The following is a 25,884-nucleotide window of genomic DNA, read 5'->3' as shown; positions in this document are numbered from 1 at the left end:
AATGGAATTCCCGTTGCGCTCTTAGTGTTTCCACCCTTTCATTTAATGTCACCGATGGTTATTTCGACTTTCCTATATGCTGAGTCAGTCCTTCCGACAATCATTTCCTTTTGGATTTCATCACATTTTTCATGCAGCAATTCCGTCCTAGCTTACGTTCACTTCCTATTTATTTTATTGTTTAGCGACTTTTATTTCTGTATTCCTGAATTTCCCTGAACATTTTTGCACCTCCTTCTTTCATCGATCAACTGGAGTATTTCCTCTGTAGCCCATAGTTTCTTAGCAGTTACCTTCTTTGTACCTATTATTTTATATCCATCTTCTGTGATTGCCCTTTTTAGAGATGTCCATTCCTCTTCAACTGTACTGCCAATGGAGCTATTCCTTATTGGTGCATCTATAGCCTTCGAGAACTTCAAGCGTATCGCGTCATTCCTTAGTACTTTTGTGCCCTACTTCTTTGCGTATTGATTGTTCCTGAGTAATCTCTTTAAACTTCAGCCTACTCTTCATCACTACGATATTGTGATCTGAGTCTATATCTGTTCCTGGGTACGCCTTACAATCCAGTATTTAATCTCAGACTCTCTGTCTGAACACAATGTAATCTAAAGGAAATCTTCCCGTAGCACTCTGCCTTTCCTAAGTATACACGCTCCTCTTGTGATTCTTGAACAGAGTATTCGCTATTACTATCTGAAATGTATTGTAGAACTCAATTAGCCTTACTCCTCTCTCATTCCTAATACGAAGCCCATATTCTCCCGTAACCTATCTTCTACCCATTCCCACATAGATGACTACTACCTTTTTGTCCCACTTGATGTAGTGAATTGCGCGTTCAGTATCCTCGTATAGTCAATATCTTTGTCTTCAGCTTGCGGCGTCGACATGTGTAGCTGAAATATCTTTGTTGGTGTTGGTTTGCTGTCGATTCTGATGAGAAAAACGCAGTCACTGAATTGTTCGCATAAATGCATTATCTGTCCTACCTTCCTATTCATAACGAGCCCTACTACCGTTATACCATTTTCTGCTCCTGTTGATATTGCCCTTTACATGTTTTTTCTTTTCATTTCACTTCACAGACAGTCATTGTATCTAGACTGAGTCTTTGCATTTCCGTTTTCAGATTTTCTAGCTTCACCATCATGTTCGAGCTTCTGACTTTAAACGCACCCACTCGTAGAACGTTAGTCTATCACTGGTTATTCAGTCCTCCTCTCATGGTCACCTCCCCCAAAAAAATAGCTCCGAGCACTATGGAACTTTACATCTGAGGTCATTAGTCCCCTAGAACGTAGAGCTACGTAAACTTAACTAACCTAAGGACATCACACACATCCATGCCCGAGGCAGGATTCGAATCTGCGACCGAAGCAGCACCGCGGTTCCGGACTGAAGTGCCTAGAACCGCTCGTCCACAGTGGCCGGCTCACCTCCCCCTTAGAAGCCTCCTCCCGCAGATGCGACTGCGTAATATTTCCCGATGGAGATACCATTACGACACTTTTTCAATTACAGGCCCCAGGTCCTGTGGATACACATGATGCGTCATTAATCCAGAAACTTCCATTACCTTCTGTATCCTCATTCCGTTGATCATTGCTGATTCTTCCGCCTTTAAGGGCAGTTTCCCTGTCCCAAGGGCAAGAGATGCTACCCCTAGACCAAGGATTCATACTCCGCCAGTCTTTCATGTAGTGTACGGTGGGGCAAATAATAGTGGCCCAGAGAACAGAGTCTCAGGGTACAAAGAAACACAGCAGAGTAAATACAGTATTAACCTGACTATAGCAGATGTTGAAAGTGACCACAACCGTCTCTTATCACTTTTGGGCCCTAGTCAGAAAGATGCTGAAGGCGGATGGAGGCAGGTCTGCTGGAATTGCTGCAACCCCATATGAAATATTCTGCTACAGTTTCTTAAGATAATGGGGGCTGTTGCGATACACCTTAGACTTGAAGGCTCCCCATACAAAGTAGTCGCACACTGGCAGATCAGATGAGCTGCGTGGTCAACTAGGACTGCAGTCAGACTGACTTCTGGTAACAGTTCTGTCAGTCGTGAAGACTGTGTAAATGTGCTCGAAGGTTCGTCTGGCTGTATGGACAGTTGATCCATCCTGTTGGACGTAACTGTAGGTCTCCTTCTCCTCCGTTAATTCTCACAAATGGTTTCAAAATGTGGGAAACGAGACGCGCAGGTGTCAGCGGCTGATGAAAGAAAATGCGACCAATAATTCGGCGTGCAGATTCTACACACCAAACCCCTATCCTCTCATCATGCAATGGTGTTTCGTGGAACTTGGGCGGGTTCTCTGTTGCCTGGAACCTACGATTCTGTGAGTTGACATAACCACTCAAGTGAAACCAGGCTTCGTCGGATGTACAGAACAGATCCATGTCCAAGCCATTCATTATTATCCACTCACAAAACTGGAGGAGCCCAGGAGCATCTGCTGGTTTTAATGCATTAACCACGAACACTTGGTAGGAATGCAGGTGCAGTATTCGTCTGGTCTCTTGCGACAGGCGTCGGACTGATTTGACAGGATTCTGAAGCATTTTCTAGTGAACTGCAGCCAAAACTTTCTGGTGTGCAAGCACGTTTCGGAATGTTCTCTGACTTGCTCAAAACCGATCCTGTCTCATGCCATTTTCGGCCTAAGCGTTGCACGGCATTAAACTTCTCAGCAAACAATTGACCACGACTTTGCTGTCAAGAAACTTTCGACAACGAACACCCGCTGTTCCTCTGTGAGCACCATCGTCCCATTTGCAAACACACTGACACAGCCCGGACTACGTTCTGTACTTGTGCGGACCTCGTGACGGGAGCACACATAGTGTGCGTGTCACTGGTTGTGATTACGAGTATATACATACATTCACATCAAATCCTATCCGCTCGTCCGGGCCACTTTCATTTGCATGACCCTTTATTTTACTACCGTCATATCGCAGACAGCAAGGTACTTTCGACACGTCATTTGGATAGACAACTATACTCCAACAAGGTAGACTATATGGTTATAAAATAACTCAAAAATAACAAAAAATAAAGTATTATTATTAATTTGCTGTACGTCGAGGCAATTGGAACAGATCATAGTCTTACGTTCAAGACACAAACATGTGTGGCATTTACTACAAAAGGAATAACCTTTTCTATCATTATTGCACTTATCTTCATTGCGAACATCACATCGGCTAGGTATTTCCGGCAGCTCCCATATTCTGCCCCTCTCCCCCTTCTTCTTCGTCGAGATAGCTTTTGATAGTACGTTGAAGTTCTCTTCGTAGACGAGAATTAGAAGCTCTCTTCTCCATAGGTGGTTCGATTAAATCTCATCTATGCAGATCATGTGTGTGGGGGCGAATCAGTTTTGAAAGTATAAATACACTCAGACCAACAGCAAATCAGACCTCGCTAAAAGTACCGGCTTGGTCATCTTCGAATTCTATGTTTGGTGCTCTTATTGTGACACAGTTGGTCGAAAACTTCTACTCCGCATGTTGTCATATTGTAGAATTAGATTTGTTCGGGTTTTTGAGAGTGCAAATCTGTTTCAGGGGAATCATGCGTGGATGATAAAGTAATACAATATTTTTACTTCTTTCGTGTAAAAGAAACGAGCATTTTATCAGGGTCGTAGAGAAAACGTTATGACACAGGAGATGTGTCCCAGGACGTGATAATTTTCGATTGTATTTGCCTTTTATTTTTGCTCAACATGTGGACTAATGTGACTTACATTTTAGATAACTCGTTGGCTAATTCGCATGATGTAAACCAGTTGTCGGTCGTGATATTTCTGTCTGTGTTTCTTACAGATTTACAAAGCTGTAGCACATACCACGCTGGCGTGGAATGGCTTTCTGCCTTTTTTTTTCCTTCTCAACAGAAAGAACTGCATTCAGAAAATAAAATGTTTTTGCAAAACATATGCTGCCAATTTTGAAGCTCTTTTCTTAGAACACTTAGAAGATGCAACACGTGTGCTACGGAGACTGGTTGCTCTGCTTTTGTCCATCCTCTGCTGGAGTACTGCTGAGCAGAATGGGATTCTTTTCAGATTGGATTGACGGAGGACATTAAAAAAATTCAAAGAAGGGAAGCTCATTTTATATTATCGGAAAATAGGGTAGAGAGTGTCACGAATATGATAAGAACTGGGATGGCAATCATTAAAACAATGGCGTTTTTCACTGCGGCGAAGTTTTTTCACGAAATTTCAATCACCAGCTTTCTCATCTGAAAGCGAAAATATTTTACTGTCGCCAACCTACATAGGGCAAAATAATCATCATAATAAGACAAATCAGAGCTCGTAGAGAAAAAATTTAATTGTTCAATTTTCCTCACGCACTGTTAGAGAGTAGAATGGTAGAGAAACAGTTTAAACGTCTTTCGAAGAACCCTCTGACAAGCACTAAATCTGAATTGCAGAGTAGTTCCGTACATGAAGATGTAAACTGCATAACACTTAAATTTATATTCATCGTAAGTAAATTACTTTTTTTCAGAAGCGCTTCTCTTCCTCCTGCTAGTCTCCTCTTTACTGCGGCGATCACCAGCCTTTTTTGTCGTTCAACTAAGAAACTTAATTTCGTAGTCTAATTACCTCAGACTCGCCCGTTTTGAGTCGATTAAACTCTATTACCCTAGTGTTACTTTTGTCGATGTTTATCTAACAATCCATTTTGAAGGAAAAGTATATTCCATTCAAAAGTTCTTCCACGCTCTGCTAAAAGTAGGATATGATCAGAAAACCTTATTTGCTTGTCCAATTTCTTTCTGGTTTCCTTTACTGCATATTCATTGCAGAGATTGACTAACAGAGGAGTTAAACTGCAAATGTGTTTCACTTCTCAACTATCGCCTCCCTTCTTGTATTCCGAACCTCATGACAGCCTTACTTCCGTACAAGTAGTAAATAATGTTCCTTCTCTGTACTTTTATCCCTGCTACTTCCATAATTTCAAAGAATGTGTCGAAGGAAGTAGTCTGTGCTGTAGACTTCGTAGTTGTCCCCAAAGTATAAATGTAAAATTTTTATATTTTGGATCTTTTTCATTTTTTTGTCACCAGCCTTATGACTTTGCTTCCTGTGTCAAGATCTTCATATTAGAGTAGCAATTGCACTTAATGTCCTGTATTATTTATTCGATATATTCCAGTTTCCGTCATTCAGATACATTCTTTTGCCTTTTACAACTCCCTCTCGTACCTTTGCAGTTATTCCTTCATTAATCTCGCAACATCCTGTCCCTTCTTTTTTCCAGCGTTTTGCCCATTCCTTTATCACCAGTTCTGAGGAGAACATCATTTCTTACCATTCTACGCAATTCCTGTTGTTTTAACGTCCTATCATTTTGTAACTTCTTGTCAGTGCTTTCCTCATATTCTATTTCTCAGCATTTCAGCGGACAAACTTTTCATTTGTTATCTATAGTTCCTTCACCTAATTTTCAACATCCGTTTACTCTGTTACACCTCAAATATTTCATTTGTCTTATCCTCTGGTTTTTCACAATCCATAATTCACGTTTAATACACTCCTGGAAATGTAAAAAAGAACACATTGACACCGGTGTGTCAGACCCACCATACTTGCTCCGGACACTGCGAGAGGGCTGTACAAGCAATGATCACACGCACGGCACAGCGGACACACCAGGAACCGCGGTGTTGGCCGTCGAATGGCGCTAGCTGCGCAGCATTCGCGCACCGCCGCCGTCAGTGTCAGCCAGTTTGCCGTGGCATACGGAGCTCCATCGCAGTCTTTAACACTGGTAGCATGCCGCGACAGCGTGGACGTGAACCGTATGTGCAGTTGACGGACTTTGAGCGAGGGCGTATAGTGGGCATGCGGGAGGCCGGGTGGACGTACCGCCGAATTACTCAACACGTGGGGCGTGAGGTCTCCACAGTACATCGATGTTGTCGCCAGTGGTCGGCGGAAGGTGCACGTGCTCGTCGACCTGGGACCGGACCGCAGCGACGCACGGATGCACGCCAAGACCGTAGGATCCTACGCAGTGCCGTAGGGGACCGCACCGCCACTTCCCAGCAAATTAGGGACACTGTTGCTCCTGGGGTATCGGCGAGGACCATTCGCAACCGTCTCCATGAAGCTGGGCTACGGTCCCGCACACCGTTAGGCCGTCTTCCGCTCACGCCCCAACATCGTGCAGCCCGCCTCCAGTGGTGTCGCGACAGGCGTGAATGGAGGGACGAATGGAGACGTGTCGTCTTCAGCGATGAGAGTCGCTTCTGCCTTGGTGCCAATGATGGTCGTATGCGTGTTTGGCGCCGTGCAGGTGAGCGCCACAATCAGGACTGCATACGACCGAGGCACACAGGGCCAACACCCGGCATCATGGTGTGGGGAGCGATCTCCTACACTGGCCGTACACCACTGGTGATCGTCGAGGGGACACTGAATAGTGCACGGTACATCCAAACCGTCATCGAACCCATCGTTCTACCATTCCTAGACCGGCAAGGGAACTTGCTGTTCCAACAGGACAATGCACGTCCGCATGTATCCCGTGCCACCCAACGTGCTCTAGAAGGTGTAACTCAACTACCATGGCCAGCAAGACCTCCGGATCTGTCCCCCATTGAGCATGTTTGGGACTGGATGAAGCGTCGTCTCACGCGGTCTGCACGTCCAGCACGAACGCTGGTCCAACTGAGGTGCCAGGTGGAAATGGCATGGCAAGCCGTTCCACAGGACTACATCCAGCATCTCTACGATCGTCTCCATGGGAGAATAGCAGCCTGCATTGCTGCGAAAGGTGGATATACACTGTACTAGTGCCGACATTGTGCATGCTTTGTTGCCTGTGTCTGTGTGCCTGTGGTTCTGTCAGTGTGATCATGTGATGTATCTGACCCCAGGAATGTGTCAATAAAGTTTCCCCTTCCTGGGACAATGAATTCACGGTGTTCTTATTTCAATTTCCAGGAGTGTAGAATTATGTGCTCAAAACGTAAGTTCTCAAATGTATTTTTCTCTGTTTAATGGCGCGATATTTAACAGTGATCGACTTCTTTCAGCCACAGATTCCCTCTTTGCGTGTACTGGTTTGCTTCTTGTGTCCTCTTTTGGCTGTCATGTGTTATTTTGTCTCCAAAGTAGCAGGGTTCCTTCCACTTCGTCTATTTCGTGGTCTTCCAATTTGATGTTACTTTCATCACTAATGTCATATCTGCTACGCTTCGTTACATTCGCCATTCTTCGAATTATTCTCAATTCATATTGCGTGCACACTGATTACCCCTCACATTCACTGAAGATACCGTTAAAAAATTTTATTACTGATACTTTTGCACTCTGAAGCTTAATTTCAAGCCGGAAGCTTTATTTCATTTTTCATTGGTTTCTTGTTATACAGGGCGTCCATACCTGAAGTTCAAGTTTCAAACGCTGTAGAATGGGAACCACTGCTCTGAACAGCATTTTTTGACGAAGGAGAAAACGTCATGAAACACAAAACACTAACGAAAATTTGACCAGTAGATGGCGCTGTAAGCGTCTTAACATAAATGGAGTCGGCAACAAATGACAGATGGATCGCAACACGAGGCCTATGGTTTGAGTTGTACATTATACCAACCGTACTGTTCAATGTTCGTGACTGCACATGTTCTGCAATCAAAACTTGTGGCGCTGTTATTTCGGTAAGCCCATCCACTGCGGCAAAGTCATACCACATCGCATGGGAAAAATCTGTTTTCAATTGTGCTGAGGCCAAAACACGCATAAAAAGCTAAATGGATCCGTTTGTAATTCTCCTGGGGCCAGAAATCACGTGAAAAATGAACTGAAATCGGTTTACATTTGTTGCGAGACTGCCGCAAGACATGTTCAGAATACTGTCCACCCTTTTGTCCCACAAGCTGAAATCTAGAAACAGTGTGTTCGACAACAAATCAGCGTATCTCGCGGGTCACGTTCAGAAAGTGTTGCGCAATGCGTGCCTTCAATTCAGTTAGTTTCGTAACTGGAGCACGGAATACAACAGCCGGCCGCTGTGGCCTAGTGGTTCTAGGCGCTTGAATCGGGAACCGCGCTGCTGCTACGGTCATAGGTCCAAATCATGCCTCGGGCATGGACGTGTGTGATGTCCTTAGGTTAGTTAGGTTTAAGCAGTTCTAAGTCTAGGGGACTGATGACCTCAGATGTTAAGCCCTATAGTGTTTAGAGCCAGTTGAACAATTTTTTTTTAATACAACATTCTTCAGATAAGCCCACAGCCAGAAGTCACACGGATTAAGATCAGGTAATCTGGACGGCCAGGCTGTGGGGAAATGAAGGCTGATAATTGTAGCCTCTGCGGCGGGCACTGCAATGGCTGCGCCGTGTGGGGAGGAACGCCCTCTTATAACTGATCCTACCCACACATCCACGCTGCTGAAGGATTGGAATGACGTTAAAACTAAACTCCTCCCGAACAGGCCATGAAGGCCCAACGGTATCGACCGGCCGCCGTGTTATCCTTAGTCCACAGGCGTCACTGGATGCGGATATGGACGGGCATGTGGTCAGCACACCGCTCTCCCGGCCGTATGTCAGTTTACGAGACCGGAGCCGCTACTTCTCATCTACATCTACATGGATACTCTGCAAATCACATTTAAGTGCATGGCAGAGAGTTCATCGAACCACCTTCACAATTCTCTATTGTTCCAATCTCGTATTGCGCGTGGAAAGAATGGACACCTATATCTTTCCGTACGAGCTCTGATTTCCCTTATTTTATCGTGGTGATCATTCCGTCCTATGTAGGTCGGTGTCAACAAAATATTTTCGCAATCGGAGGAGAAAGTTGGTGATTGGAATTTCGTGAGAAGATTCCGTCGCAACGAAAAACTCCTTTCTTTTAATGATTTCCAGCCCAAATCCAGTATCATTTGTGTGACACTCTCTCCCATATTTCGCGATAATACAAAACGTGCTGCCTTTCTTTGAACTTTTTCGATGTACTCCGTCAGTCCTATCTGGTAAGGATACCCCATCGCGCAGCAGTATTCTAAAAGAGGAGGGACAAGCGTAATGTAGGCAGTCTCCTTAGCAGGTCTGTTACATTTTCTAAGTGTCCTGCCAATAAAACGCAGTCTTTGGTTAGTCTTGCCCACAATATTTTCTATGTGTTCCTTCCAATTTGGTATGCCGCAGGTAGCATTTAGCAGTGACGGTACAGGTAACAGGACCCGCAGGTCTTATCTCCTTGAAAACATACGGTCTTAGGATAAACGATGTCACTACACAGTCAGAGTTGTAGAAAGGAATGCTACCGGTTGACGTGCGTGCGGATCGTCCGTTACCCTTATTTCGCTGTATGTATACTGACTGACATGTCGCTCGAGACAGAAAATGGGCTTCGTCTGTCCACAGAGAGTTCCATGGTCATTCATTCTCCATTTCAGTGCGAGCAAGGCATATCAGAGCGAATGTTTGTCTTATTGGTAAGTCAGCAGAAGCAGTTTCTGAACATTGGCGATTTTGTGTGTATAGCAATGCGGAGTGTTTTATAGAATTTTATACATCGTTCTAGGAAGCATGTCCAACGTTAGAGCAATTGCCCGTGCACTGCTTGTTTGCACGCCACCGCTCGATCCATAATGCAGTGATGTGGTCATATTTTCAACAGACGTCGGATCAGCTGCTTTCCTCCCTCGGTCTCACTTCTCTTGACAAGAAGCTGTCTTTTAGAATGTTGTAATCATTTTCTCCAGACCCTTAGCAGATGTCGTAGCAGCATCTTTTTTCGTACCCTTGAGTGTCTGGAACTAATGCAGAGTTGTTGTGGTCTTCAGTCCAGAGACTGGTTTGATGCAGCTCTCCATGCTACCCTATCAAAAAAAAAAAAAAAAAAAAAAAATGGCTCTGAGCACTATGGGACTCAACTTCTAAGGTCATCAGTCCCCTAGAACTTAGAACTACTTAAACCTAACTAACCTAAGGACATCACATACATCCATGCCCGAGGCAGGATTCGAACCTGCGACCGTAGCGGCCGCGCGGTTCCAGACCGTAGCGCCTTTAACCGCTTGGCCACCGCGGCCGGCACTACCCTATCCTGTGCAAGCTACTTCATCTCCCAGTACCTACTGTAACCTACATTCTTCTCAATCTGATTAGTGTATTCATATCTTGGTCTCCCTCTACGATTTTTACCCTCCACGCTGCCCTCCAGTACTAAATTGGTGATACCTTGATGCCTCAGATCTTGTCCTGCCAACCGATCCCCTCCTCCAAATCAAATTGTGCCCCAATTTTCTCTTCTCCCCAGTTCTATTCAATACCTCGTCATTAGTTATGTGGTCTACCCATCTAATCTTCAGCATTCTTCTGTAGCAGCACATTTCTAAAGCTTCTATTCTCTTGTCTAAACTATTCATCGTCCATGTTTCACATCCATACATGGCTACACTCCACAAAAATTCTTTCAGAAACGACTTCCTGAGATTTAAATCTATACTCGATGTTAACAGATTTATTTTCTTCAGAAACGCTTTCCTTGCCATTACCAGTCGACATTTGATATCCTCTCTACTTCGACCATCATCAGTTATTTTGCTCCCCGAATAGCAAAACTCCTTTACTACTTTAAGCATCTCATTTCCTAATCTAATTCCCTCAGCATCACCCGATTTAATTCGACTGCATTGCATTACCCTCGTTTTGCTTTTGTTGACGTTCATCTTATATCCTCCCTTCAAGACACTGTCCATTCCGTTCAACTGCTCTTCCAAGTCCTTGGTGCCTCTGACAGAATTACAATGTCATCGGCGAACCTCAAAGTTTATTTTTCTTCTCCATGGATTTTAATACCTACTCCGAATTTTTCTTTTGTTTACTTTACTGCTTGCTCAATATACAGATTGAATAATACCGGGGATAGGCTACAACCCTCTCTCGCTCCTTTCCCAACCACTACTTCCCTTTCATCCCCCTCAATTCTTATAACTGCCATCTGGTTTCCGTAGAAATTGTAAGTAGCCTTTCGCTCCCTATATTTTACTCCTGCCAACTTCAGTATTTGAAACAGAGTATTCCGGTCAACATTGTCAGAAGCTTTCTCTAAGTCTATAAATGCTGGAGACGTAGGTTTGCCTTTCTTTAATTTATCTTCTAAGACCAGTCGTAGGGTCAGTACTGCCTCACGTGTTCCAACATTTCTACCGAATCCAAACTGATGTTCCCCGAGGTCGACCTCTACCAGTTTTCTATTCGTCTGTAAAGAATTCGTGTTAGTATTTTGCAGCCGTGGCTTATTAAACTGATAGTTCGGTAATTTTCACATCTGTCAACACCCGCTTTCTTGGCGATTGGAATTATTATATTCTTCTTGAAGTCTGAGGGTATTTCGCCTGTCTCATACATTTTGCTCACCAGATGTTATAGTTTTGTCAGGGCTGGCTCTCCCAAGGCTATCAGTAGTTCTAATGTTGTTTACTCCCGGGGCCTAGTTTCGACTTAGATCTGTCAGTGGTTCTGCAGAGTTACTAGGGCAAATTCACCGTTGTTGTAGGAGAGCTTTACCAGCAGCGCGCGATCCTTCTCATGGAGAGAGTCATTTTGAACGCCTCGGACGCCAACTAAGGAAAAGCCGTTTGCAACGTGTCTGTTTTTGTGCATATTCTGACTCTTACAGCAACATCTGTTAGTGAATTTTCGTTAAATTTTTTTGTTGCAAGACGTTTCTCCCTGAGTCAATCATATCCTGCCGATGTCTGACGTCATTCTGAGCAGTGGTTTTCCTTTCTATAGCGTTTTGAAAGTGGAAGTTTAATTACAACACCCTGCACATATTGAATTTCATTTTCGATCTTCCACTCTTATTATTTTCTCTTGTTTCTTGTACACATTGCGTAGCACACACCTTATAAGCAAGTAAGATGCACGAGCTGTTAAGTTGTTCTGATCTCGTTCTCGCACTTTTCTGGGGTTGTGTGAAGCAGGTGTTTCGGTAAGTATGACGGCATGTCTTTAGTGTGGTAGAGTCTATGCACCAATTTTTCCGTGTACTTACCTCCAAGACGAGAACTGGCGCTGCAGCAGCTGCGGTGTGACCAGTTGGGAGAGCGGCCCCACTTACCCGCTCTGGCGCCGCCGCAACTCCAGCAGTGGGGCGGCCCCTGTGGAAGCGTGCGCTGCCCGGCCGGCAGAACTATTGCGGAGCGCTGGCCGCGTATGCAAACAGCGGCGGGCCTGTGAACTGCACTGCAAACAGCCGCCTTCTCCACAAGTTCGCTCCAACTTGGCTGCCCGCCCGGAGTGGTCTGCGGACCGTGTCCTCTCCTCCGCGGCTCGAGGAATCCGAGACTTCCAGACGCGGTCTCGCCTCTGGTATCAAGAAGTACCCACCAACTCGACTTGACGGAGAAGTGTCACCTTTCAAAGGGTCTGGAAGGTGTACGAGACACCAGGACTGATTTGATTGAAGGTTACATAGAGTGGGCAAAATGAAATTACATTTCTTGCACCTTAAGACTGGCAACCCAACACACAGTATCCACCCTAGGTAAGAATGTTGTAAGTTAGGTTGCCTGTCTTAAGGAGCACCAAGTATTTTTCCCGATCAGTTCTATTTTGTCGACCATTGAAATCTGATTTTGCAGGACAGAACGGATCAGGTTATGGTTCTTGAAAAGGGCCAAGATCAGTTACTGTTAGTTCCACAGAACACACAAACTTTATTTTCCTAAAAACAATCACACATGTCCTTAAAAGGATTCACAAACAATAAGGCTCAAAGCCCGAACACAAGTTATTGAAATTGCTTTAAGGAATACACGCGGTTGAAGGCCTTACTGGCGGCCGATGTGGCCGAGCGGTTCTAGGCGCTTCAGTCTGGAACCGCGCGACCGCTAAGGTCGCAGGTTCGTATCCTGCCTCGGGCATGGATGTGTGTGATGTCCTTAGGTTAGTTAGGTTTAAGTAGTTCTAAGTTGTAGGGGACTGATGACCTCAGATATTAAGTCCCATAGTGCTCCGAGCCATTTTTTTTTTCAAGGCCTTACTTAAAAGAAAAGTTTACGTAAATACTTGACTGAAGGCCACACACAAGAGATTAAACAACTCAGGGCGTATGACTTGGATAACAAGAATTTCGCCCGCATCTCGTGGTCGTGCGGTAGCGTTCTCGCTTCCCACGCCAGGGTTCCCGGGTTCGATTCCCGGCGGGGTCAGGGATTTTCTCTGCCTCGTGATGGCTGGGTGTTGTGTGCTGTCCTTAGGTTAGTTAGGTTTAAGTAGTTCTAAGTTCTAGGGGACTTATGACCACAGCAGTTGAGTTCCATAGTGCTCAGAGCCATTTGAACCATTTTTGAACAAGAATTTCAGATAGAACAAACTTTCAAAATTTAGTTATTAAACAAATCAATCTTCAAATTTTAATTTAAGTCGGCTGAAGGCCTTACCTTAACATTAAAACAAACTAAATTAATAGACGACTGAGGGCCTCGCACAATACTTGAGACTAAATGAAAACGACAATCTAAAAACAACAGAACATTGGCGCTCAAAAGTGTTCCAAAGTTCGGCCTGGGGAGGTTCAAAAAAAAAAAAAAAGAAAAAGAAAATATTCAAATGTGTGTGAAATCTTATGGGACTTAACAGCTAAGGTCATCAGTCCCTAAGCTTACACATTACTTAACCTAAATTAGCCTAAGGACAAAAACACCCACCCATGCCCGAGGGAGGACTCAAACCTCCACCGGGACCAGCCGCACAGTCCATGACTGCAGCGCCTCAGACCGCTCGGCTAATCTGGGGAGGTAACTCTAACATAAGTTTAGGTGAGACGGCCAGCCAAGAGTAAATAATCGGATGGCAACCCGACCCAGGGACGGTTGAAGGACCGACCAGCAACCTAATCAATTCCCTTCCGCCTGACCAACGGCACGACAACGGAAAATGTCAGCGAGGACGAAGATACGAGCAGCACTACGTCTTCAGATATTGGCGTCTAAATACAGCCAAGGCGCGATAACCACTCAAAGATATGAACAGCACCAAAGGCTGCCTAACTACACGCCGTGCCGGACTCTGCCCCAACCGATGGACTGACAACTCCAGTCCTCAGGCAGCATTAACATAATTGCTCAGTCGAAATGACACAAGCTAGACACAGTAGAACTCGAACAATCCTAAAAGCAATCACTGTGGAACAACAAGGACGAATCACAAGTCGAGACACACGGAGAACCTATAAGCGGTCGGCGACCAAATACACGTCGTCCGATTGGACGACCGACCGAACGACCAACCAAGGTCGTCCCCACTCAAGTTATGTGTGTCGACAACGGTCGGGCGAATCATGGCTGTCCGGAGCTCACTGCAGTTCCATCCGGACTCCCTTGATGTCCATTCGAAACGCGGAGACACGGCAACCCGGACACACTGCCTCGAACCCAATCATGCAGAGCTAACACTTACGCATTGGTCCCCCAACATCTATGCACAAGGAACGAACCGACCCACGTCCGGCAAGATGACCAACTGACGAGGCCCAGAATCGGTCAAAAGACCAAATATACGTCGCCCGATGAGACGGCCGACCGTACGACCAACCAACGGTCGTTCCCGCTCGAGTATCCTTCCGTCGGACAGTGCATGTGTGTCGCCAGCGGTCGGCGAGTCATGGCTGTCCGCACCTCACTGGCGCTGCGTCCCGTCTGCCTTCAGACGCACGACGACCCGGAGACACTGGCTCGGACCCAACCATGCAAAGGGAACACTTGCCCATTGCCCATCCGATATCTCTGCACAAGGAAGGAACGTCCCGCAATATGACCGATTGGTGGGACCCAGAAGCGGTCGGAAGACGAATACACGTCGGCCAATGAGACGACCGACCGAGGACCACCCAACGGTCGTCCCCGCTCAAGTATCCTTCCGTCGGACAGTACAAGCGTGTCGGCAACTGTCGGCGAGTACTGGCTGTCCAGAGCTCACTGGCGCTCCGTCCCGACTGAACTCCTACATAGGACGACTCGGAAAATACTAGCGGTCGCTCCAGACGTAGTACGACAGTGCACTTATCGATAAGCGCTGGTGCTGCCACTCACGGGCAAGTAACCAGCAACTTTGTGACGTCAGTAAATCGAATAAGAAAAGAGGTGACAATACCGTAAAGACAAGGTGACAAGCAATAAAGGGCATGAACACGAGCCGCGCATGTAGGAATGGTTATGGTAAAAGTTGTGCTGCGGCTCCGCCAACCGCAGTGCTCAGTGGCAGCATCAGATGACCGGCATAACAGGCAGTCTCAGCGTGCCGGCACAAGTGGCACAATCGGTCGCCTCTTAGATGGCGCTCTTACAAGGAACCACATTCTGCTTCTGAACAAGACATTGAAATGGGCCATTCATCCGTCGATAGTTACGCCTATCACCACAGAGCGCTTTGAAACGCGAAAATATTTCATGCTTACTCCAAATAGTTCGCAGGATGACATTCAAACGTCAAGAATATGATTTAAGCAGCCACACGCCATCACCCAGCCAGTTCTCATCAGTCTAAGTCGTAATGCAGTCAAGTCAACAACACACTACGGTACCAGTGGGTATCGATATCTATAGTTGAATATAAATGACCTCACATATACACATATTCATAAAAACATTAATTGTTTCAGAGTATTTAAATATTCGTATTATAAACATCTGAATTAATGCAGAACAATTTTATTGAAATTTCTGTAAATTCGGTTTTATTAATTGTTTAAAAGATGTACCAGCGACTATTAGTAGCTAACTTGTAAACTCTTTGATTTTATATTGCACCTCTGTTCTCCTTCGTTGTGCACAGTCTTGGCGGTAGAGTTGTTGTAAATGGACATTCTTGGAGGAATACGATGTGAAATGGACAGCCTTGGTAGAAGAGCTGGTAATTTCCAAGAACGATTGCCTATCTGAGTCGCGGGGTCCGAATGATACATATGGAACGTGCGATTGTAAGTTGATCATGCGACTCTTGTGGCGGGCGTTATGAGTATGTTTAGGGTGGTCACTACAGCAACGACAACAGAGGAGCGTTACAAAAATACTTGCAATTCCAAAGGAGACGACCTACCTTACTCGTCGTCGGTGTTGTCATGTGAAAGTCCATTACGGTGCTCTGGATGGATAATTTGGAAGAGTCGAGCCATGTATTGTTACTGATACTCGTTCATTTCCGCAGTGTCCGCAGTGAAAGTGTATCGGTATTTCAGCATCGAAACTGTTCTTACGAAGTTTTAGACACTTCGCAACACCACAGTCTACACAGTCCCTTCTTTCCTCGTCCGGTAGTAGTCCATATTTGCGACAAAAAGTCGAGCAATTTTTTACTCTGGATAAACATGGACTTAGATTCTTCCGTGTGAGAGAATTCGCCGAAAAAAAACGTCAAGGACACCAGACATCCCACTCAGTAACGACATAAATCGTCTGGGATTCCCTAGCAACTCACAAATAATTCACGGAGGTATGTAATTTAGAGCAACTAAGGGAACGACGGAAAACAGATAAAAATGACAATCACAAATAATTGATCACAACGCCCGCCACCGGAGTCGCATGATCGATTTACGATCGCGCATTCGATATGTATCGTTCGAACCCCGTGACTTCGATAGGAAATCATTCTTGGAAATTACTGAAGAGCTATTGTAAGTGGAGAAAATATGTTTTTGTAGTACTGCTGGAGGCAGGAATATTTTTTGTTAACAGTTAACTGTGTGTAAATATTAGTGAATGTAGTTATTTAAAAGAGCAAATATTTTATTCTGGTGAATCATGATGGGACGTCACTTGAATGACACAATCCTTTCGCCAGTTAATGTTTATTCGCATCAGAAATAGGGTCCAAGAGCAATATCATAACCCACTGAAGACAACGAGGCCACCAACATAATCACAAGGTAATTAATGTTTTTTTATTCTAGATAACGATGAAGGATTCTGTACAACTCAACTCAATTTGAGAGTCTTGAAGGGCGGTCTGTTTTAATTGCTAAAAACAGTTCAGAAGGCAAGGTCGCATAAAATATTTCTTTAGTCGACAACCGCTTTCAACAGTCTTGCTGTCCTCTTCTGGTCTTAAACTTTTGTAAGAGATATTCATTTTACGCTGACCATCATGCACAAGACGTCAAGTGGATAAAACTCAGCACATTATAAACGTTTGTCATCTTCTTAAATATTTTAGGGACGACAAAAGTTTATAATGTGCTGAGTTTTATCCATTTTACGTCTTGTGCGTGAGTTTCAGCGTAAAATGAATATGTTTTACAAAACAAAAGATGTTTCAGACCTAAAGACGGTAGCAAAGACTGTTGAAACCGGTTGTCTTGAATAGAAAAATATGTTATGCGAACTTGGCTTTGGAATGGCTTTTAGCTATGCAATTCACTTAAAAATGAATGATCACCGACTGTTTCGAAGACGTCACCGAACGTTAATCACTGAAGACCCCCGTTACAATATTAAAAGGTTCTAGTTGTCTCAATAGGCAATGTGTTTACCCTTTGAGAGACTGTAATTAAACTGCAGCCATTTCTGAACTTCAGTTAGATTAGATAGTAATGATTATCAGAGTGACATCAGTGCCTTTTTTGGAAGCCAAAGCAGAGTATACTTTGTGATGTATACTATTTTCGTAATTCACAGTTATTGTACTCATGTCTTGCTGTTAGTAAGTTCGTACTTGGCGTGTCAGCAGGCCACTTCCATTTAGTTACGTATGTCTGTGACAGAAGTATCTTCGCTTCCTGTTATCTTAAAGTTTTCCACCTATCTTTGTGTACAAAAGTTTGATGGATTTTTCTCTGGCAGTCAGCCTGGAAGCAAACTCGAAAAAAATATTGGACCCTACAGTCCATCGAAACTACAGGACACACTGTGGGGCGGCGGGTGGAATTAATTAAACTGTTGTATAAATGTTTGAATGTTGAAACACTTCATTCCCGGCCGATTAACCATATGTATGGCGGCGGGTGGAATTATTGTTGTTTAAAATGTTCCTATTATTTATGCTGTCTTTTGCCGTTCTCAACACTGGCTCTCTAACAACAATATTGGCTACCAGAAAGTGATTAGCAAAACGTGAAGCCTGTAATTAGAATTCCTAGTGCCGACTTCACCTGAGAATACACTTATAGTTACAGCTTATAGCTCTAAAGAATTAGGAGATTGTCCGGGATTTATAATCAAAAACGATTTTCTAAAATAGTTGAGTATATTCTGAAAGTCACAGACGAAAAACAAAAGAATCCACACAACATAACTAACAGAGCAGTTCAGAGTCTAATGCGCTGATGCATCTATAAATGTCCAAATTAAATGTTAAAATGAATGCTCGCCATAATTTGATGATAATGTTTCATGAAACGCCACGCTAAATAATTGGTAGAATGTCTGTCCCGCGGCGGCATGTGAAAATACGACATACGCAAACTGAAGATCGATAACTAATGTCATCCCAGAATTAACACTTCAGTCGAAAATGATTTCATGTTACGCGTATCTCGAGTAACTTAATACGGCATCCGAGGCTGTTTGTAGCAATGATATCGACGCGACGCGACACCCGACAGAGATGGCGTGCTATACAGCGTCTGGAGAGAACTGGGGCCTTGCTTCCTCGCGCAGCGTTCTTATATATAAAGCCGCGGTGCGGACGGCTACGGGAACGCCTGATCAAATCGGTTCTCCCGACTAGCCGCTGGGCTAGTAATGCACCACATTAGGTTACCGAATAAATCATAGCTTCTTTTGCTGATGGCCGATGAAGCTCTCAATTTAAATGTGCATTCAGCACACAGATAAGTAATCATAATAAAATTTTGATGTGGCTAAGTTAAATGTTTTTGGCGAGAGAATTAATTTAATTACACTGCACGCAGTAGACGAGCTCTGAACTGGCCTTTTGGAGATACGCTATCGCTATAGTTTTATAGGTATTCAAATGAAACTTCTCACATCCTTATGGTGATAGCGGATCTCCATTCTAGTTAAATATAAACATCCTAGCCTTATTTATTAGCCTACTTAATCTATCTTGCTTCCTTAAGTTTTAAGACGAAAACCAGAAAATCATGAATTTCCACTAAAATTTTAATTTGTGAAATCCAAAGTACTGTTTCATTAAATAATTATGAAAAATGAATCTAATTATAAATTTTTAACTTTCTAGCTCTTTTCTGTTGCGCCAATGATTTTTACAGAAAAACGTCCAAATTTCGAAAATGGCTTAAGTTATCGAACTGATATTCAACACACATTAATTTAGTATTACTCCTCACATGCTAGAAATGTTTTAGGTTATTTGCTTGATTTTTAAAGTATTGCGCAACATTTATGACGTCAGAGCTAGTTACAGCGGACTGGCTGGCACACAATGGAAAGACTGCTGTGAATTTACTACGGCGTGAGTAGGCTGCTTCCCTACAACACGTCTGCTGTTTGATATTTGCTGTAAGTGCTATTTGCTTCATTCGTAAGTGACTTTTTTTTGTATTCCTTAATTCCCATGAATATTTTTGTACTTCCTTCTGTTGTCTCTCGGCTGAAGTATTTTTTCAATTAGCCATGGTTTCTTCGCAGTTCCTTTCTAGTGCCAATGTATCTCTTACCAGCTTCTGAGATCGTCCATTCTGAAATGTCTACTCCTCTTCAGCCGAACTGCCCACTGATCTATACCTTGTCGGAGTATTTACAGCCTCAGAGGACTACAAGCGTACTTCTTCATTCCTTAGTGCTTCCGTATCCCATTTATTTGTGTAACGATTGTTCCTGTCAAGTCTCTTAAAATTCAGGCTACTTTTCATCATCACTAAATTATTTTGATCTGTACCTATATCCTCTCTTGGGTATGCCTTACAATCCAATATTGATTTCGGAATTTGTCTATTATGTAATCTAATTGAAATCTGCCCTTACACCCCGGCGTCTTCCAAGCATACCTCCTCCTCTTGTGACTCTTGAACACAGTATTCAGTATACTAGCTGAAAATTATTGCAGAACTCAATTAGTCTTTCTCCTCTCTCATCTCTACTAGGAAGTCCATATTATCCCGTAAACCTTTCTTCAACGCCTTCCCCTACAACCATATTCCAATTCCCTGTGATTACTAGATTTTCATGTCCCTTTACGTCCTTAATTACCGGTTCAATATTCTTGTATACTTTCTCTATCTCTTCGTCTTCGGCTTATCGCTCCGGAATGTGTACATGTACTGTCGTTGTCGGTGTTTGTTTGCGGTCCGAACTGGTACGGATTCCAAACACTCGAGCAGTACTGAAGAATATGTCGCACCAGCGTCCTATCTGCGGTCATCTTTACAGATGAACCACACTTTCATAGAATTCTCCCAACGAACGAGGTCAACCCCTCGCCTTCCTTACCTTAATCCTCACGTATTTCTTCCGTTTTACGTCGTTTTGCAACGTCACGCCCGCATATTTAAGAGACGTGACTGTGTCAAGCAGGACACTACTAATACTGCATCCGAACATTACGTGTTTACTTTTCCCACTCATCCTCATTAACGTAAGAAGGGCCTGATTGCCCTAAGCGGGTAAGATTAAATAAATAAACGAATAAAATTCAGGTGTAAATTCATACGTTCACTCGTGGACTGCATCTTCCTGCCTGTAATATAAAATAGGTAAGGTTTATGAGAAACCTGATAGTGCAATGAGATCTAGTATAGACTCATCGTCCGAAAAAATCTTTTAAGACGCTATCGAGATTATTAATATTCAAATTTCATTTTATACACTATAACTTTGACATTAATGACTTAAGAATTACTTTTCCAATCGTGTGTGCGTTTTTACACAAGCACTTATTTTATTTTTGTCTTTATAAGTATGTTACTGGCTGCTCAGTGACTAATCAGGTTCAGTTCTTATTGAATTTAGGCTGGCCGAGCACCTAGCATTGTACGGGTACGTGTTTATTGCAGCATCCTCCCTCTTTCTGTCCGTGTCCTTCATCCCCTCTCTCTGTCAATCTGGCCATTCTTTCTCTGTTCACCTGCTCCTTCTCCATCTCCCTCCCTCATTCCATCTCCTCCTCCCCTTCTTTCTATCCATTTTCCTATCCCCCTTACAATTCAGCATTGATTTCGGAATATGACTGACGATTATTTTATAATCTAATTGAAATATTTCGTATATACCGGCATCTTCCAAGTGTATCTCCTCCTTTTGTGATTCTTGAATACAGTGTTTGTCCATCTCATCATCCCTCTCTGTCGATATTCTCGTCCCCCCCCCCCTCTCTCAGTCCATTTCCTCCTCTTTCTTTTCTCTACCCTCTCCCCTCTCTCTTTCTTCGTCCTCTTCTCTCTGTCTCTCTCTCTCTCCCCATTTCCTCCTTCCTCTCTCTCCTTGTTCATTTGATCCCCCCTCTCTCCATCTCCCCCTCTTTCCTTTCTTGGTCCATTCCCTCCTCTCCCCTCTCACACTTACATATTTCCTCCTATTATTCCCTTTCTGCTCATTTTGCCCCCGTTCTCTCTCCACATCATGACCCCACCCCAACAGGAGGTTGCTTGTTCTTACGTTCACAGTATTTCTTTCCATACAATATGTATATCACGTTTGGTTGAATCGATTTAGAGATTTAGGAGGAAACTTTTACTCATGACTTTGCCTGTGACATTTCACATATATTTTACATGTTTCACACGTATTTGCACACAGATTTCATCTGTATCTCTAGTGAACTTCCCCTTGCAATTTCGTTTCCATACACTTAACTGACATCATGTCTCCTGAACTATGGGTCATACAATGATATAATTTTGCAAGTACATTCAGTGCTGTATGTGAATATTGTCTGCAAAACTTTTTGCAAATAGATTTAGTAGTATAGAAGTAATAAATTAAAAGGTCATCCTTGATGCGACTGTTTTTCTGCATGAACAGCGAGAAAGTAATAAGCACTAATTTTTTTCCACTCATCTTTTTGTGGAGGGTGTTAGCACAGGATGTCTGGTAAGGCTCTGAAACTCTGTGTGAAATTGGTTGCAAGGTACTAAGTTTCTCATTTTCAAATACTGGATGAATGCAGTCTATTCTTTTCGTCCTCAACCCGCACACCTTTAGGAGGTAGGTGGTTCTTACCCCCACAAAGGTTTTTTCCAGACCGTAAGTGATATGACGTTGTTCTGGAAGTTTTCGTGCGTACTGAGAATTTTATAGAGTTTCAGGCTTGCAGCCGGATCATGTTGACTTCTTGCCACAATATTTCGGCTAGCAACCGTTCAGTCATCTTCAGGTGAGTGTGCGCTACTGGAGACTGCTAGCTTTTTTTCCCTTAAACGTTATTTCATGCCTCCACGTCCCATATAGGCGGGAGGTTGGCTGTCATCGGAACAATACTCCGCTCTTTAGCCAAGAGTACTCCTAAAAAGAGAACAATAGTGATGTGAGGACTGATTACATCGCCGGCCGCGGTGGTCTCGCGGTTCTAGGCGCGCAGTCCGGAACCGTGCGACTGCTACGGTCGCAGGTTCGAATCCTGCCTCGGGCATGGATGTGTGTATGTCCTTAGGTTAGTTAGGTTTAAGTAGTTCTAAGTTCTAGGGAACTGATGACCACAGCAGTTGAGTCCCATAGTGCTCAGAGCCATTTGAACCATTTTTTTGAACTGATTACATCGTAAATTAAAAATATTAATGACGGACAGCTAATAGAACGAAGGATATGTACAATTTAAAACCACCGTTGCGATGAGGTTAAATTCTTCAATTAAAAAACACTGGAACACCGCACTTTCACTGAACGTCTGAAGGACCTGCACAGCGTGAAGAAGTATTCTAGGTGGAGAGAATATGTTCCGTATGCTCCATTAAGGTTCGTGGGGCGAGGGGGCGGAGGATGGGGGTGGGGTAAAGAGATGTAGATTTGTTAGTTGAGGAAACTATGGAGGCGAAACAGATAGTAGGAATACAGACATGCGAAAAGACAGAGGGTCAAGAGGAATAATTGCGTGTGGGGTGGGTAGTGGCGCAAGAAGAAAGGAATACGAATGAATAGATGAAAAAGGCGCCCTGATGTGGAGTGAGTAGTTAGGGAAGGGTTAAAGTTGGTGTATGGGATACGTATCAGGCCGTATCTGATGGTCGGAGAGAGGAAGGTGGTTGAAATTGCCTTGGGATGGGAGTTTATGGAGGCGTAGGGGCGGAGGGTTGTGTAGGTGAAGGCGCGGCAGCACACCAGGGTTGGTGATCAGAGGGGAGACAACGGGTTATTGGAGACTAATTTGCGGTCAGTATAGGAGATGTGTAGGTGTTCGATGTGGGTGAGTATGGGTGGGAATTTGATGAGATGGTAGAGGATCCAGTTGGGGGAGGTAAGCAAATACGGAAAGCGATTTGACTGCATGGAGTTCGACGATTTTCATGAGTTCGTAGAACTTTGGTGGGGCGGGGTCCACGCAAAGTGTGCATAACAAAGAATGGGTCACATCAAGGTTTTGTAGATGTGGAGGGTAGGGGGAGGGATGTAATCCGTAGTAGTTTCAGTAGTTTTAGTCTACTGTGGGCTTTCTGTCGGATGCTTAATAGGTGGAGTTTCCACGTTAGTGCCGGTCGAGGTTTACTCCAGACTATGGAGACTGCTAGTTCACGGCGTCGGCTTTATAGCAAAACGTGGCGCGGAGACGCCTGCGCGTTGGCGGCCGTCTGAGGAGCGTCGTCCATCGAAATCCGCGCTCTCTGAAAATAATGTTCCTTCTGTGGTCTTCAAGCACCCTCAGGCACTGTGTAAAGAGGAAACTATGTCTCCGCCCTCTGTCGAAACGCGCGCTCGCTGCACTACAAACAAACATCAGATGTCACCTAACATATCATTATAAATAAAATGTTTTCTCTCAGAAGAAATTAAATAGTTCACTGGGTCCCAGGTCTTATCCAGTAGAAAGCCTTCGTTGGATTTCAGTAATTTTAGAATCTGTGCAAATACTCCTAGCACGAGATCTCGTAAATTGTGACGGCAGCTTTCGACTGGACAAGGCCTGGAACCCGGTGATCTCTTCAATTTCTTCTGAGAGAAAACTTTTTATTCATAATGACCTGTCAGGCGACATCTGATGTTTGTTTTTAACGCCACAAGCGTGCGTTCAGACAGAGGGCGGACATATGGCTTCACTTTTACGCATTAGCCAAAGGACCTCAGATGGAACAGTACTTGCAGAGGGTGCGGATTCTGAAAGAGAACGCTCTTGAGACGGCCACCAATGCGCATGCGTCTCCGTGCCAATTTTTGCTACAAAGCCGACACCGTGAACTAGCTGTCTACAGTGGCGGACACTCACAGGAAGATTGCTGAACATATGCCAACCGAAATATTGTGGATAAAAGTCAACACGATTCGGCTACAATCCCGAAACCTCTTGGAACACAGTACGTGATGTGTGTACCATGTATGGTTAAAGTCAAGCTAGTGGTTTAGGAGGAGATGTGGAACGCATACACATCCACTTTTATAATATGTGTTGATTCATGCTAATTCGTACAGCCATGGCGTTTTCCGTCGTCACATTTTTCGCCAATGGGAGGACCGCGTGGGTTTTCTCAACCGCGTGTCCAGAATTCTCGTTTACCTGCTATCCATTCTGCGGGCTCGTAGTTCTCTTAATCACAGTGTCCGTCAGTGACTGATGCTCCAAGCGTGCCGCCATTTGCTAATGACCTCACGAGACTCGCTCTGGTCCTCTGTGTCCAGTCCAGGTCGACGGACAACCAGTCATGGCTGTCAAAATATGTGCGCCAGCCAGTTACGCCTGTCTCCCACGTCAAAAAAAGGACGCGAGAGCGTCACCGCCAAATTTCCAATCATTCTTGTAATGAATGTACCCTCTCATCGAGGGTCAACTATCCTTCAGCTTTCACAGATGCTCACGACGCGATTAATCACGCTTCGCAGTTTCCTAAATGTCTCGTTCCCATTCGCCGTGTCAAAACAGCATACACAGTATCGGCCTCCTTTTTCCTTTTTAGTCATCAGTCTTCTAACTGGTTTTATGCGACCACCCCACGAATTTCTCTCCTGTGTCAGTCTTTTCATCTCAGTAGAGATTGCAATCCACTTCCTCAATTATGTTTTGGATGTATTCCAATATTTAACTTCCTCTACAGTTTTTATCCTCTGTAGCTCCCTCTACTATCGTGGAAGTTATTCCCCGATGTCTTAACAGATATACTTTCATCCTGTCCCTTCTTCTTGTCAGTGTTTTACATACATTCCTTGCCTCACCTTTTTTGCGGGGAACTTCCTCATTCCTTGTCTTATCAGTCCACCAAATTTTCCCCATTTTTCTGTGACACTACATCTTAAATGCTTCGATTATCTTCTGTTCCGGTTTTCCGACAGACCATGTTTCACTACTACACAATGCTCTGCTCCAAACGTACTTTCTCAGAAATTTATTCCGCAAATGATGGTCTGTGTTTGATACTATTAGACTTTTTTTCAGCAGTGCTAGTCTATTTTTAACTCCTCCTTGCTTCGTCTCTCATGGGTTACTTTGCTGCCTAGATAGCAGAATTTCTTAAATTCATCTACTTCGTGCTGTCCAATTCCAATGTTTAAGTTTCTCGCTGGTCTCCTTTCCTTTACATCTTATTACTTTCGTCTTTCTTCGATTTATTCTCAATTATTATGCTGTACTCATTAGACTGTTCATTCCATTCAGCAGTCCTAATAATTCTCCTTCATTTTCAGTGAAATTATCAAGGTCATTATGGAATCTTATCATTGATATCCCTTCTCCTAAACTTTTAAATCCACACTTGACCCTGCAACATTACAACCCAGTGCCTCACGTATTTTTCAGCCACTTGATTTCTCGAGTTTATAATCAT

The sequence above is a fragment of the Schistocerca nitens genome, chromosome 1 (genome assembly GCF_023898315.1).
Source record: "Schistocerca nitens isolate TAMUIC-IGC-003100 chromosome 1, iqSchNite1.1, whole genome shotgun sequence".
Taxonomy (NCBI): Eukaryota; Metazoa; Arthropoda; class Insecta; order Orthoptera; family Acrididae; genus Schistocerca; species Schistocerca nitens.
The sequence above is the reverse complement of the archived record's forward strand: the minus strand, read 5'-3'. Positions refer to the sequence as shown.